Source organism: Nasonia vitripennis (genome assembly GCF_009193385.2).
Source record: "Nasonia vitripennis strain AsymCx chromosome 4 unlocalized genomic scaffold, Nvit_psr_1.1 chr4_random0010, whole genome shotgun sequence".
NCBI classification, from domain to species: domain Eukaryota; kingdom Metazoa; phylum Arthropoda; class Insecta; order Hymenoptera; family Pteromalidae; genus Nasonia; species Nasonia vitripennis.
In genome coordinates, this window is record NW_022279646.1 from 839,478 (window position 1) to 854,544 (window position 15,067).

Sequence of the window (15,067 nt, forward strand, 5' to 3'; positions counted from 1 at the left end):
ACTCTAGGAAGTGCGCTTCATATATTTTTGTGAGAGGCTCAGAAAACGAAAAACGGATTCCCAATCTCAAAATTAAAAAATCTGGCTATACTACCTAAATGGAAAGTCGATGTTCGAGCTCTATGTATGGGGCAAACATATTTTCCGTTTTTCACGAAAAGCCCATCTTCACAAGATATCGACAAAAAATGGATTCCCATACGCGGATTCTGAATCCCGTCATCGGTGACCCTCAAGATCTAAGCATCATATATTTGCGTTTTGTCATCTTATTTTATCCTAGCGAAATATCTTTTAGATATTGAAAAAATTATCATAATATATTTGTCCTCACATGAGTCCTCATATGAATAACGTCTATCGCGGTTAAGGGGGTGTCGTCCCGAAAAACACTGTTTTTCTGTTACATAAAACTTTTTGAATAAAGTTTGAATAAAATGTCAAACCGAGTCTGTAGCGCCGTAGTGTTAAGTTTAATGAATTGTTCTACCGGAAGAAAAATTCGATCAGACTCTGTTTTTCTAGAAGTTTGGAAATACAAAATACCCCGTAGCGGATTTGCGAAGCTTTTGCGTCGCCATCCCCTTAATATGATAGATAGCTGCTTGTATGTAGCCGGAGATGTGTAGGGGACATTTACTACATGGGCTCCCTACGCTTAGGTAAACTATGCAGCATCGGAATGGTATGTGAAAATCGACAGTCTTACTACTATTCCGTAACCAGATAGTCCCACCTAAGAACAGGGTACTATCATCTTTATCCGGTAGGGTATCTGATAAGGAAGGGGAGAGAGAGGAGGAGGAGGACTCTCTCTCTCTCTTTCTTTCTGGTGTATAGAACTGACAGCTCTGCTAGTCTTCTCTTTTTTTTACACTTTTTTGCCGCATCTTGCCTTTGGGCCCTTTTCTGATCTTAGTTAGTCGCACCCACCTAATTGCAACCTTTATGGTGACATATAAATTGCTGGAGGCTGCAATTCTTTTCTATCGCCTTCCTTGCTTTAAACATTTCGCACAGCATCTAACCTCAAAATCTACACGGTTTGGCTTTTCACTTCACCAACACTCCATCTCGCAGTGAAAATCATAATCTCATCTGCTCTCTCTCTCTCTCTCTCTCTCTCTCTCTCTCTCTCTCTCTCTCTCTCTCTCTCTCTCTCTCTCTGTCGATAACTTACCATCCATGGATACCATCTCTAACTCCCTGCTTTATCGACTATCGGTAAATTATCGCCGAAAATAAGCGTAAACGGCAACAAGAACGCGAAACTACTTTTTCAGCCCTGCGACAGCTGATATAGCACAGGAGCCCAAGAGATGTGAGATTTGTTCACTCAATCAAAAGACTAGTTTTAGAATTCGGAATTTTCAAATACTATTTTATTAGAAAAGTAATGTAAGGGTAAGAATATTTTAAAGTTATATAGAAAATAACAGGAACCATGTTTTCTCAAACAAATACAAGCATTAATTGCTCGGATATTAATTAAAGAAAAAAGCATCAATAATTACTATTATTTTGCTCCTTCCTAGAGGAAGCTTTGTAATAGTAAAATTTTGAGTTTCGTCAAAACTTATAGAAAATACTTTTTGGTTTGTTAGAAGTTCAAATCAAGTGTTTTGTGTGTGTGCGTGTGTGTGAGTGTAGGTGTGAGTGTGGGTGTAGATGGGGTGTGGGTGTGGGTGTGGGTGTGTGTACCGTAATATTTCTGAAACTACTCCGTCAATATCAATAAAATTTGACATGAATATCTATTTTTGGATTATGAATTCGGGAAAACAGTTATTTTTTATTTTCACAACTATTTTTTTATGGCTATTTTTTGATTTTTAAAAACATTATTTAGCGTTTTTTTAATCATCCAATTGTTACAAACAATTCAGCTAAAATGCATTTGAAATAGAATAAAATTACCTAGTTTTCCTCGTTTGGCCCTCGGGATCGACCGCTTTGTTTTGAAGATAATATTAAAACGGTAATTTTTTTTTAATTCATATCTCTGAAACTAATCATTATAAACTCGCGAAAAAAAATTATGTCGATGGGTCACGTGTCAAACTATATTCCATTAAAATTGCAAGTGATTTGCAGTGACTACTTATTTTTTTAGTAATAAATCAAAACCTGAAAAAAATGAGTTTTTTTTGCCTCGATTACGAAAGTAAAAAGGCCTTATTGCACTTAAGATTTTAGGAAAAAGTACCTATTTTATGTGTTTGCACAGCTTTCTAACCCATATGGTTCGTAAGATATTAAGGTTTCAATTTTTTTTTTTTGAAAATTTTTTGATTGATTATATGTAAACAATGTAGTCAAATGCTTTAAAATTTTATTTGGCGATTCACTATAAAAAAAGCTATCTGCTGCTAAAATTTAAAACGATTTTGTCGAGCGGTTTTCAAGTAAAGAGCTAAAATGTAAAAATCGCAATCGAAAATTGCGCGAGCCACCTATCTAACCATCTATCTAACCATCATATATTTGATGTTTAGGTTGGTTAGGTATACATGTAAACATGCGTGAATTTCTGTGAAAAAAAAAATTGACGGCAGCGTTCGTATTCTATAATAAGAAAACAGAGGAGTCTGCAAACTTTTGGACAATGAACCATCCAAAACTTATAGAATAAATTATGTATCAAAAACCGCCTCATACATTAGCAGGCAGATATACTGTATATTAAAACAATATATTATTTATTGGACTTATAAATTTAGTTGGAGGAAGCTACATACCAATGAATTGGCAGCGGTTTTTTTCTATTTTTTGTCCGATCTTAACGAAGTCAGGCTCATTTTGTTCATTAAGAAATTTCAGGAAGAGTAACGGTAAGAAAATTTATGATACGATTTACTAGAGCGGCGCGAGATCAGTTTGTTTATTGAAATTTGAGTGATTTTCTTACACAAACTGATCTAGCGCCGTTCTGGTAAATTGTATCATAAATTTCTCTGCCGTTACCCCCCGTCCCTATTATCTATATAACTTCTAAATATTCTTGCTCTTACATTACTATTCTAAAAAAATAGTATTTGAAAATTTCATATTCTAAAACTACTTTTTTGATCGAGTGAACTACCTTAATGTCGCACATTTTAAGACAATCGCAAGTTTAGCACAATTAAAAAATCGGGCGTGTTAGCTGTTGTATCACATTTCAACACTCAGGCCAGAGGGAACGACGGCATCCTACAGGTCGTTATTTTTAATGCACTGCCAGTACGTGCTCCATTACTAAGTTGAATTTTGAACCCATCTTTAAGCAAGTCATGCTTCCTCTCTGCCTGAAAGTTGTCGCTGGTGCGTGCGCTAAACAAAGTCAGTTCACCCTGATTGACTACCGTTCGATTTCTCTTCTCTGTTTTCTTTCTAAAGCCCTGGAGTGGCTAGCGCATAGGCAAGTCTTGGAGTGCCTTGAATCAAGACTTTTGCTCGAGAATCGAGAATCTGCAAACAGGTTTCTGCACTAGCCACAGCACACAGTCTGGCTTAATAAAGCTAACTAACAAGAAACGTTCGCTTCGCTCGTGATTTATAAATTAATTGTAATGATATTTAATTATTTGACTCGATGATAAATTCTAACCTATCAAAAGTAAGATTTTAAAAACGTTTCACGAGAATTAATTACCATCGAGTATAAATAAAAATATTCAATACAATCAACATTCTATAAAAGTAGTAATGGCTACTAGTACACTCTAAAGTCTGAAGAACAAAAACAGGGGCTGGAAAGAATAAATGCTTCGATTACTTTTTTGGGAAAGTATAAATCATTACTTTTTTACTTTTGACAAGTACAAAAAGAATTAAAGGTACAGCTTATTCTTTTGTAAAGAAAAAAACGTACGGTTTAATCTTTTGAAAAAAATAAAATTTTCCTTTGTCATTTCAAAAGAATAAATATCGAGTTTTATTCTTTAGCAAAAGATTGAATCGAGCAATTTCATCTTTATCAAAGAATAAAATGTATTTCTCTATATTATAAAAAAAGTTTCGCCACCGCCGGTTCAGAAAGTACCCCTCCATTAGTGTCCCTCAATTAGTGCCCCTCAATTAGTGCCCCTCAATTAGTGCCTCTCAATTGGTGCCAATCAATTAGTGCCCCTTAAATAGTGCCCTTCAATTAGTGCCTTTCAATTAGTGTCCCTCAATTGGTGCCACTCAATTATTAGTACATAAAATATATGTCTAATTTGTAAATATTACACACACGAGCTTCTGCCTTTTCCTGGGGTAGTCGGTTTGTTTTCTTCTTGATATTGTGTCGTTGGTTTTACATACTCTTGAGCATTTTTTTCTCTGTCTTTGGTTTGGTCTATTTCGCTTTGAAGCCGTGCTAAGGAATGCCTGTGCCTTACGATATTATTAACGCCGATAGCTGTGTTTTTGTTAATGTTGTTTAGTTTAATTGTAAACGTTGAATCTATTTGATCGTTCCAGGATAGAGCCACAGCGCTGTGTATGCTATTATATTTATTTGTTTTACTCCACTCTGCGTGATAGAGAGAAAGATCGTTGGTAAAATCGTTGCCGCGTTTCTCACGATAAATCGAGTAGAATTTCTCAATATCGCTAGATTCAGACGAATGGATCTCGCGAGAATCCCACGACTGGCCACATATATTTTGTGTGCCGTTCCAGCTAAAAACCCGGCAAGGATTTATGATGTTATTTGACAATAATTGTATTATGTATATTCGGAGACACTGACGACAGGATCTCGGAATTGCTTAGAGATCCGCTTTTCAACACTTTGTAATGTTAAAGTAATAATTATAGAATACTTTTCACGATAAATTATATTTGCGTACAACAAGTTTTTCAATTACATTTCTCTTAATCTAGGTGATGAAGATCAGGAATTGGTGACAAGAACAGAGAGGTTGGGACTATTGGGATTTTAATCTTAGGTGCAAAGATCCAACCCATTCTTACGAAACCTTTAACAACTTGAATATTAAAATATTAATTAAATTATTAAAATATTAATTAAATTATTAAAAAACAAAAAAGAAAAAGACTACTTACCTCCTGCTCTACCAACCGAATCAGAGCGAAAGGAGACTCCCTAGAGTTGCAACACTCGGGGTACATCTCTTTAGCAAGTAAATTCCACTCCTCCTCATGGCAGCTCTCCCAAGACCCTATCTCGAGCTTTTGTGGGACAGCAGAGAGGTACGAAAACAATTTAATAAAGGATTTAAAAATAATTAAAAGAAAATTAAAAACAAATAAACAAGAAATTACAAAAAGAGACTACTTATATATATATATATATATATATATATATATATATATATATATACAAATAGTTTTATTGTTCGCTACGTTTATAATTGAAATTTTAACTTAATTTTATCCGCAAGTATATGGGACTGGACTTATTGCCAGCGCCTTAACTTGCGCCCAAAAAGTTTGCTCTGACTAAATTCTACTTGGAAAAGGAGCTTAGTGCTCCGTTCCGTTCGGGCTCGGTCGAGTGAATGAGGATGTGGAGCTGGATGAGGCGCCTGTGAGGCGCTACTGCGCCGAGCCACTGCTGCGCGTTTCCCCCTCCAGTCCGTCGGCGCTGCTACTGCTGCAGTTTCCCCTGCCAGTCTGCAGCAGCTGCTGCTGCTCGCTGATTGGTTCGGCGCTGATCTTCTTTTTGATGTACTTTCTATTCGCAATATTTTTTGTACGCGCGTCGCTCTCAGCGTACACAAGTCAGGACCGTTACAAAACATCTTATAAGAAACTGTAACATCTGCCGAATTCTGGGTTGTCTCCAATAAAGCAAACAATAACATCTTAATCAGTTTCCATAATTATTATTAATAATTGAAAACATCCTTAAAACAACCTAAAACAAGGTAAGAGCAAGCAACATAGTCGCAGACATTTCATTGTCCGCGATTCTACAGCGCGACAATACACCGTCCGAGATTTTTTAGTCACGAACGAGAGTCCGCGAGTCCCAATTCGTAAATGCACCGACGATCCGAAATTGCATAGATCTCAGTTGATCAAATACATTATCATAAAGTATTGTCATATAAGAATAAATCATTATGAGCGTCAAAACAGACGCGCTGCCAAAAAAACTAGACGAACGTTTACAAAACTAATATTATTTAAGAATCAATAAATATATATACATATATATTACCAGTTTAGTTATGGTAATAAAGATTATAGTTTTTTGTCGAAATCAGTTATATGTATTTTATTTCAATTGTCCAACCCTGAAATAAAAAAATAATAAAATAAAAAAAATTTGAGTCATCGGATTTGAACCCTAGGCAAAATGTTAGAAGGACAGCGCCTTAGCCACCATAGCCATGGATTAGGACATTACGACTAGTTTAAAAGTCACATATAATCATCACCCCCCTGTGGGGGCTTGAATTTTGGTTTGGTTTGATTTGTTGGATTGTGTTTAGTTTTTTGAGTTTCAATTTATAAATTTAAGATTTTACACGTTCAAAAATATCCCGAGTAGGATGGTTTGCCCAATTCGCCACGTCCCCGCTTCTTTGTGATTTGAAAACCCACGTGATAAGAAATAGCCAATCAGATTCAGCGAGAGAGAGAGATAGCATGTACTGCAGTAGCAGCTATCTCTCTCTTCACCTAGTCACGCGTCTGGGCTGAAAGTGGCTACCTCCAGTAGTATATGCTCGAACGCTTTAGCAGACAGCGAGGACAGACGATCGTCCGTATAAATCTCGGACACTCTAACGTCCACTCGTCCAAGTTACAACTCTAGTAACAATAAAAGCTCTTGAGCTTATGCTACTTTCTGAAAAAATAAATAATTTTTCGTGCTCGCGCAGCCCGACCTAATACTAACAAGGAAAGGTACCCAACCCGAACTCACCGATTTTGATGATTTTCATATATGTTGTAGAACATAAAAAAATAAGAGACACGTATTTTTTTTTATCGGCTAATTTTCACTTTTAAGGGGTAAAAACCTCCCCTAAAGTTAACCCCCAAAAGGCGTTTTTTTTAAATATCTCGGCTTAAAATTAATATTTTTCAATGAAACAAATTGGAGGTTATTTCTTACAAAAAGAGCAAGTATTTCATGGTGATTTGAAGAGTAAGAGTAGCATCCCCTATTTTTTAGGGGTTGAAAACATATATTTTTTGGCATAATTTTATAATAAAAATGTTTAAACCGACTAAAAAAAATTGGAAAAAATGTTTAAACATCCTTAATAACAAACTTTAATTGACGGCTTTCGGTGTTTTCATAAATATTACCCCTAAGGGGGTAAACCACCCCTAACACAAAATAACTGTAAATATGTAATTCAATACATAATATTTCGTAGAAAGTTTGTATATAGAGGTTTTCGAGGTCGCTGATTACAAATCTGTTATCAGATTTTGAAAATTCAAAATGGCGGAACCAATAGGACGGAAATATCGAAAAAAAATTTTATATAATAAAAAAGTTTGAAACGACTAAAAAAATTGGAAAAAATTTGTAAACATCTATAATAAACAAATTAAGTTTTTCGATTTTTTCATAGATACTACCCTTTAGGGGGTAAACCACCCCTAACACAAAGTAACTATAAGTATACTTCAATCCATAATATTTTGTAGAAGGTTTGTATATAAGGGTTTTCGAGATCGCTCTTTGCAAATCTGATATCAGATTTTGAAAATTCAAAATGGCGGAACCAATGTGGTGGACGAAAATGTCGAAAAAAAATTTTAACTTTCATAAAAACTTGTTATAAATGTGTTATCTTTGTAGCCTGTACATGTGAACTAAAGAGCCTTAAACCCTAAACCCCTAAAGAACAAATAGGCTAAATGGTTGTGCTTTTTAACCAAACCACCTCAAATTCCTAAATTTGTAAACAAGAAAATTCTGTGTGTGAAGCAGTTTTATAATTTCCGTAGAAATTGTTATCAGAATGTTATTGAAATTCCTTTATTGTAAATTCAACTTATAATGTATTTTTGTTTATAATATTAGAGTATAATAATAATCTACAATCTTTTATCTTTTGCCATAGTGCATTTTTTGTATTGAGCATAAAATATATTATTTTACGATGTTTTTACAATAATGGTAGTCCTCATAAAAGTGTTTAGAGCACAATGCTTTTTTGCACCAACCACATCGTACAATTGCAATGTTTGTGCACCCTTCTATTTCACAATGTGTTGCACAAGACTTTCCAAAACTGAAATCTATAGGATTATCAAATTTATCTGGTTTTTCATTGACGTAACCGCTTTTATACCAGGAATATTTAAACAAATCTATATATCTCGGTGAAGACAGTTGGTTGTGAACCAATGATTGAAGTTTAATTATATTATTTCTCACATGTAAATTCATATCATGATCCATTAACATTACATTATCAGAAAATGTTCGGACAAAGTTTTTCCAAATACGGAATCCATAGACATCAAGTGGTTGTATTTTTCCTGTGGTTCCAGTTGGAATTTTTTTATGTTAATAATTTTATTTTGTGGCATTGTTTCTTCTATAACTTTGTCACAATGACCACTCCAAGAATCAAGTAATAGTATTGAGTGATGGCCTACATAGGGATAAAATATTTTTTCCAACCAGATTTTGAAGTGATCTGCAATTAAACGACTGACTAATTAACTGATCAACGATATTACAATGTAAAAATTGTTATTAGTTCCCTTACTTGTTGTTAATTTTCCAGATTTGGATGCTTCCACGTACACGTTTTCTGGTCTAAATATGTTTTGTTCTACAATAGGGCCAAACTTGCCACTTGGTTCCTTTAAAACAAGAAATAGCGGTGACAACAGTTGTCCAGTAGCTGATATTAGTGGCTGTATAGTATAACTATGCGTTGTTGCTGAAATTGACTGTACCAGACATTGCACTTGCTTTTCTCCTTCTACTGCTAATGTTCTTCCAGAATGCATTTCTAGCTGAAATCCGCTCTGATCTGTATTATACAAATTTTCGAGTCCAATCCTTGGTATACACGATTTAACGTCATCTATAAATGCTTCAGCTTTAGCCGTAAGTTCTGCACTACTTTCTTGTTTTTTTTCATTTTTTTCACTTTCTAGTGTTTTTCTTGTTATGAACTTATTTATTTTCCTAGAAACTATTCGGCGTGCTTGCTTAAATTTGAGTAACCAATGTTTAGAAGCTTTGAATCTAATATCATCAAAACCTATTTCTTTTTTAGCTTGTAAGGCCCATCGAATTATATCTTCATCATGGATAATTGAACCACTGTCGAGAGCTGCTTGAAAATTATCCAGGGTATACTGAATTTGTGCTACTTTTTCTCTATACGTGCCACCTTTATTAATTGAATGAGCCCAACGACGTAGCTGACTAATAGATGATACTTTTTTGAATCTGTTTTGCACTGTTTTGAGACTTAAATTTTGCTTCGTTTTGCTACTTCTCCAAAATTCTACAGCTCTTTTTTTGTATTCAAAATCTAGTTCTTCATTATCTGCTGTACATTGATTTGTTGGTGCTATATCCGGATCAGGAAAATGATGTTGCACTTCATCTTCAATTATTTCCGCATTATGGTCGTTATACTCTTCTTGAAAATCCAAAGAGTCATCAGTAATCATTTCTACATCGTTGAAATCATGTGTTGCATCTATGAAAATTTCTTTTATTTTTTCGGCCAACTCTGTTTCGTGATAAGTCGTGACACTATCTGGTATGTTTAACGCTTGAAAGTATGCTAATAATAAGTTTAGAACGTTTAACGGATTAATTTTCATTTTTCAATCTAAAATGAAAACAAGCGGTAAAATTTATACAAACTGTGTTTTTGCATGTAAGGCACGACTGCTACATTTCTACCAGAATAAAACGAGTGAATGTAAATTGAATCAAATCATTAATTTATGCATTGGAGAAGAATTCTCGTTCCACTTTGTGATGTTCGGAAAACTCTATTTTTGGTTTTATTCAACTTTTATTCACTTTGAAATTGAATAATGTAAATCTATATAAAATCACTAAAGAAAATTTTCTACAACTGTATGATACCACTGACAAACAAAAAGACGTACTATTCGTACTTTCCGGCATCGAACTAGAATACCCACAAAACTCACTCACTGCCTAAAAAATAACACAGGCAGCTGAGGTAAACACTCGATGAAAACAATCTAAAAAAAGAACATACTGATTCGCACATATTGTCAACAACTTTTATGAGTGAAAGACATTTATCTGTGGAATTATCATTGAATGTACGATAACATTCATTAAACTAATGAATGCATATAAAATTCCCTTTCAATAACAACGTGTTCTTTAATTGCAAATGAAGTTCGAGTATTAATATTCTTTTATGTATTTTTACCAATAACAAAAATTATCATAGTAATATAATAATAATAATAATAAGAAGAAGAATAAGCATAATTGCAATAGCAATAATAACAGTAATACTGATAATAGCAATGATAATGAAAAATAATAATAATAATTAGAATAATATTTATTATTAAATTTAGATTTTTTGATAAATTCATTAAATCGTAGCAAATAGTATTATTATGGAATTCCAGACTGTAAATATTTTACTATAGATACAATAATCATTACTTCGAGAATTCATCTAAAAAACGTTTGGCTTACGAAATAATTGTAACAATGAAAAACTCCCAAGTTTGACAACATTAAATTTTATTACAAAACGCAAAAGAGTTTGATAAACTAATTTTATTAACCTATGTTTTTTCATTTGCAAAAAAGTGTGGACTTTTTGAATTTATAAAATTATATAATTATGCAATTTATGAAATACTTTATAATTTATGAAATTACTTTTGAAATTATGCTAATTTATAAAAGCAGAAAAATAAATAATCTTTGATTGAAACATAAAACGAGACGTTATTTGTTACATACAAAATGATAGAATAAAATATCGGTAATATGTCTATACTCGTGTCTACGGTAAAGCATAGGCCTTCGGCTTGTCTGGAGGTTAGGGGTTTGGAGTCGTTTGGTTAAAATGCACAACCATTTAGCCTATTTGTTCTTTAGGGGTTTAGGGTTTAAGGCTCTTTAGTTCACATGTACAGGCTACAAAGATCACACATTTGTAAACAAGTTTTTTTGAAAGTTAAAATTTTTTTTCGATATTTCCGTCCACCATATTGGATCCGCCATTTTGAATTTTCAAAATCTGATAACAGATTTGTAATCAGCGACCTCGAAAACCTCTATATACAAACTTTCTACGAAATATTATGTATTGAATTACATATTTACAGTTATTTTGTGTTAGGGGTGGTTTACCCCCCTAAGGGGAAGTATCTATGAAAAAACCGAAAAACTTAATTTGTTTATTATAGATGTTTACAAATTTTTTCCAAATTTTTTAGTCGTTTAAAACTTTTTTATTATATAAAATTTTTTTTCGATATTTCCGTCCGCCATATTGGATCCGCCATTTTGAATTTTCAAAATCTGATAACAGATTTGTAATCAGCGACCTCGAAAACCTCTATATACAAACTTTCTACGAAATATTATGTATTGAATTACATATTTACAGTTATTTTGTGTTAGGGGTGGTTTACCCCCTTAGGGGTAATATTTATGAAAACACCGAAAGACGTCAACTAAATTTTGTTATTAAGGATGTTTAAACATTTTTTCCAATTTTTTTTAGTCGGTTTAAACATTTTTATTATAAAATTATGCCAAAAAATATATGTTTTCAACCCCTAAAAAATAGGGGATGCTACTCTTATTCTTCAAATCACCATGAAATACTTGCTCTTTTTGTAAGAAATAACCTCCAATTTGTTTCATTGAAAAATATTAATTTTAAGCCGAGATATTTAAAAAAACGCTTTTTGGGGGTTAACTTTAGGGGAGGTTTTTACCCCTTAAAAGTGAAAATTAGCCGATAAAAAAAAATACGTGTCTCTTATTTTTTTTATGTTCTACAACATATATGAAAATCATCAAAATCGGTGAGTTCAGGTTGGGTACCTTTCCTTGTAAGTATCTTTACACGTGAAATGAAACGTACAAATGTCGTTGATTAGACACGTAAACAATTTTTTGATCGGTCAAACAATTCAAAACAGAGAAAAGAATCAAACTTCGGAAAATTATTATAATAGTAAATAATAAATTATTTAAACTTTAGACAATAAATTATCTCTACGAGCAATCTTTATTAATTAATAATAGTGTCGATGTTTTGAAAGATTACACCTTTCCTCTTGAGGTCATCTAGAAATTACAAAATTTTACACTAATCATTAAAGTCTCAGATCAAACGAATTTGAACTACTAAAAAATAACCAACATATCATACCGATAAAATATATGAAACAAAACTTTGTTGTCACATGTCAACTACAAGCACAGTTGTCCAGGGTATTGCTAAAATTTAAATCGTCAAACACGTTGAATACACACATTGAAGGTTAGTAATAACTGTTACACTGGGGTGTTACGGTCTATTATCTACGAGTAGAACTTGCACTTACACGCTGTCAATCACGTAACGTACGAATCAGACTGAGATTTTTGCTATAAAAAAGAGTTGGGCAGAATTTTACAGAGTTCACGTTGACCTGGACATCTACTCAGAATGAAGATTCACGTAGACAAGAAGAGCTTAGTATTCATAAGAATTAGGATAACTATGACACAAATATGGATTGTAAATATATGTACACATATTAAAATTTTATGACCTTAACTAACTATAGTATAGTAATACTATAATTTTTCCGAACTGTTCGATAATGGATGGCTTATGTGGAGGTCAATCGTTGAAAATATAAATATGCATAAACCAATATAATAACACCAGTAGAAGAACGAGACTTCTTCTAATATGTAATTTGATTGAACTAATTTTACTGTCAGACCGTCAGAAGATGTAATAATTTATGTCATTCGCTATAGTATGAGAATATACTTATAGATGTTAATTAATTTATAGATCTGATACGAAAAAAAATGAAACTTAGTTAAATACACTACAAATTTTCAAATTCTAGAATCAGTGTCGCTATAGTTTTTTGAGCATTTGTACGCGTCATAACAACATTAGAAAAAAATATGCATCGTAGCACATGTGCTAGAAATAGACATAATTAAAAAGCTCAAGAAATTTAAACGAATTTAATTTAAGTAAAGCTACAGATAACAATAAGTGTGTAAAGAAAAAAGTATTATTACACTACCGTAAAATTAACTATTTGAAACGGTTCGCGAAGGGTTAGAACGCGAACGCGAGGAATTCGTGACCCAAGGTTAGTAAATCAGGAGACAAGCACATCCAAAGAACGATAATGAACTCTGATCCATCCGGTAATATCTGTTGAGTGGACAAAAGCCTTCCCTATCCTCTGAAGTGGGAGACCCACCAGAGGAGAGCTGCTCGTGTGTTGAAGGAGGTGAATAGGGTCTATCCACTATGCACGCCCCGCACACGTGTGAGGTACTACCATCTCACCATGAATCTACGACCAGATGAGCCACCTAAGAACAGGATACTACCATCCTGCACCGATGACACAACTGATGGGGGGTTGGGAGAGGATGTACTAATAAAGGGTCAAAATTATTTATATTTTGTAAAGAGTTATTCATTTATTCTTTTGATAATTATTTGTAAGCGATACTGGATCTCAGCCTACAGGAGATGGAGTGGACTGCATACATACTCTTCGAGAGCCTGGGGCTCATGGACTACTAGGTATGGTGGAGACCGAAGCAAGCAGCGAGTACTACCATTCGCACGTTACTCAGTTGAGAGCCAGATCATTAATGCCTGCTGCTGGCTCCGGGGCTCCTTATATATCCGAGTTGCCCCCTCTCTTCTGTGTTACATGCGCGTGCGCCATCTACCCGCGCATAGGTAGACTATTTACATTTGGCTACTAGCGCCACTCGGTCGGTAACTTGCCTACGCCAGACAAGTTATCTGTTGCTGTTCTCTTATCCCCGGGCTGGGCCTGCCGTCACATATTGTAAGTAAATATTCAAGATACACAATCTTATTTGTATTATTTCCGAGCAATAATTGGTCATCATTTTTAAGTAAAAATAGTATAATCTTAAGCGACATCTTTTTGAAAACAAGTGTAAATAATATATAAAAAAATAAATATTCATATCATTTGTAGGAGGATATTCAAGATCAAGTGAGAAAATTATTAAGTGACGAAATTATTCAATCAAGTAATTCACCTTACTCATCGCCTGTCTGGATAGTACCCAAGAAGCAAGATGCAAGTGGGAAAAAGAAATGGAGGGTGGTTATCGTTTATCGCAAGCTGAATCGTAAAACTATTGAGGACAAATATGCTTTGCCAAGGATGGATGATATTTTAGAGAATTTAGAAAAATGCACATATTTTACTACATTAGATTTAGCACAGGGGTTTCATCAAATGCCAGTTGACAATGACTCTGTGGAGAAAATAGCCTTCACAGTAGAAAATGGACATTATAAGTACTGTCGTATGCCCTTCGGTTTAAAGAACGCACTAGCTACATTTCAACGGTTCATGGACAAAACCAAATCCAGATGAAATTAAAGCATTTTTAGGATTAACAGGATTTCATAGGAAATTTATAAAAAATTATGCCAAAATATCGAAACCACTAACGAAGGTGCTTAAGAAAGAAGAAAAAATAAACATAAAGGACAGAAAATACATAGAAGCATTCCATAAATTAAAAGAGTAAATCCTCAATGCACCAATACTTGCGAGATAAAACCCAGATTTTACAAAAGCATTCACTATTACAACTGTAACGGTTTAACTTTCCCCAAGGGACTGGATAGTCAGTCGGTTCCAGGATCTGGATAGGAGAAAGGGGCGAGAAAAGAGTCTGTTTATATATTTTTAATAATAACAAAATATATTTCTTAAGTAAAGTATAGCAAGTGGGAATCAGTTGTTAAATCCCGGCTGAAACAGAAATCAATTATGCGTCTTGTTAAAAATATTTCGCCTTTACAAATAGATTTGTTTAAACTAACACGGTTGACAATTTACAAGAATATCTACGCGATTTCGTTAAGAGAATGATTCGGTGTTC

General features: G+C 33.7%; 1 protein-coding gene across 7 annotated transcripts in view; it reads left to right on the forward strand.

Moving 5' to 3' along the window:
- Positions 1 to 15,067, forward strand: part of LOC100119221 (multiple ankyrin repeats single KH domain) — a 490,846-nt gene that overhangs the window by 138,908 nt on the left and 336,871 nt on the right. The window lies entirely within an intron of this gene.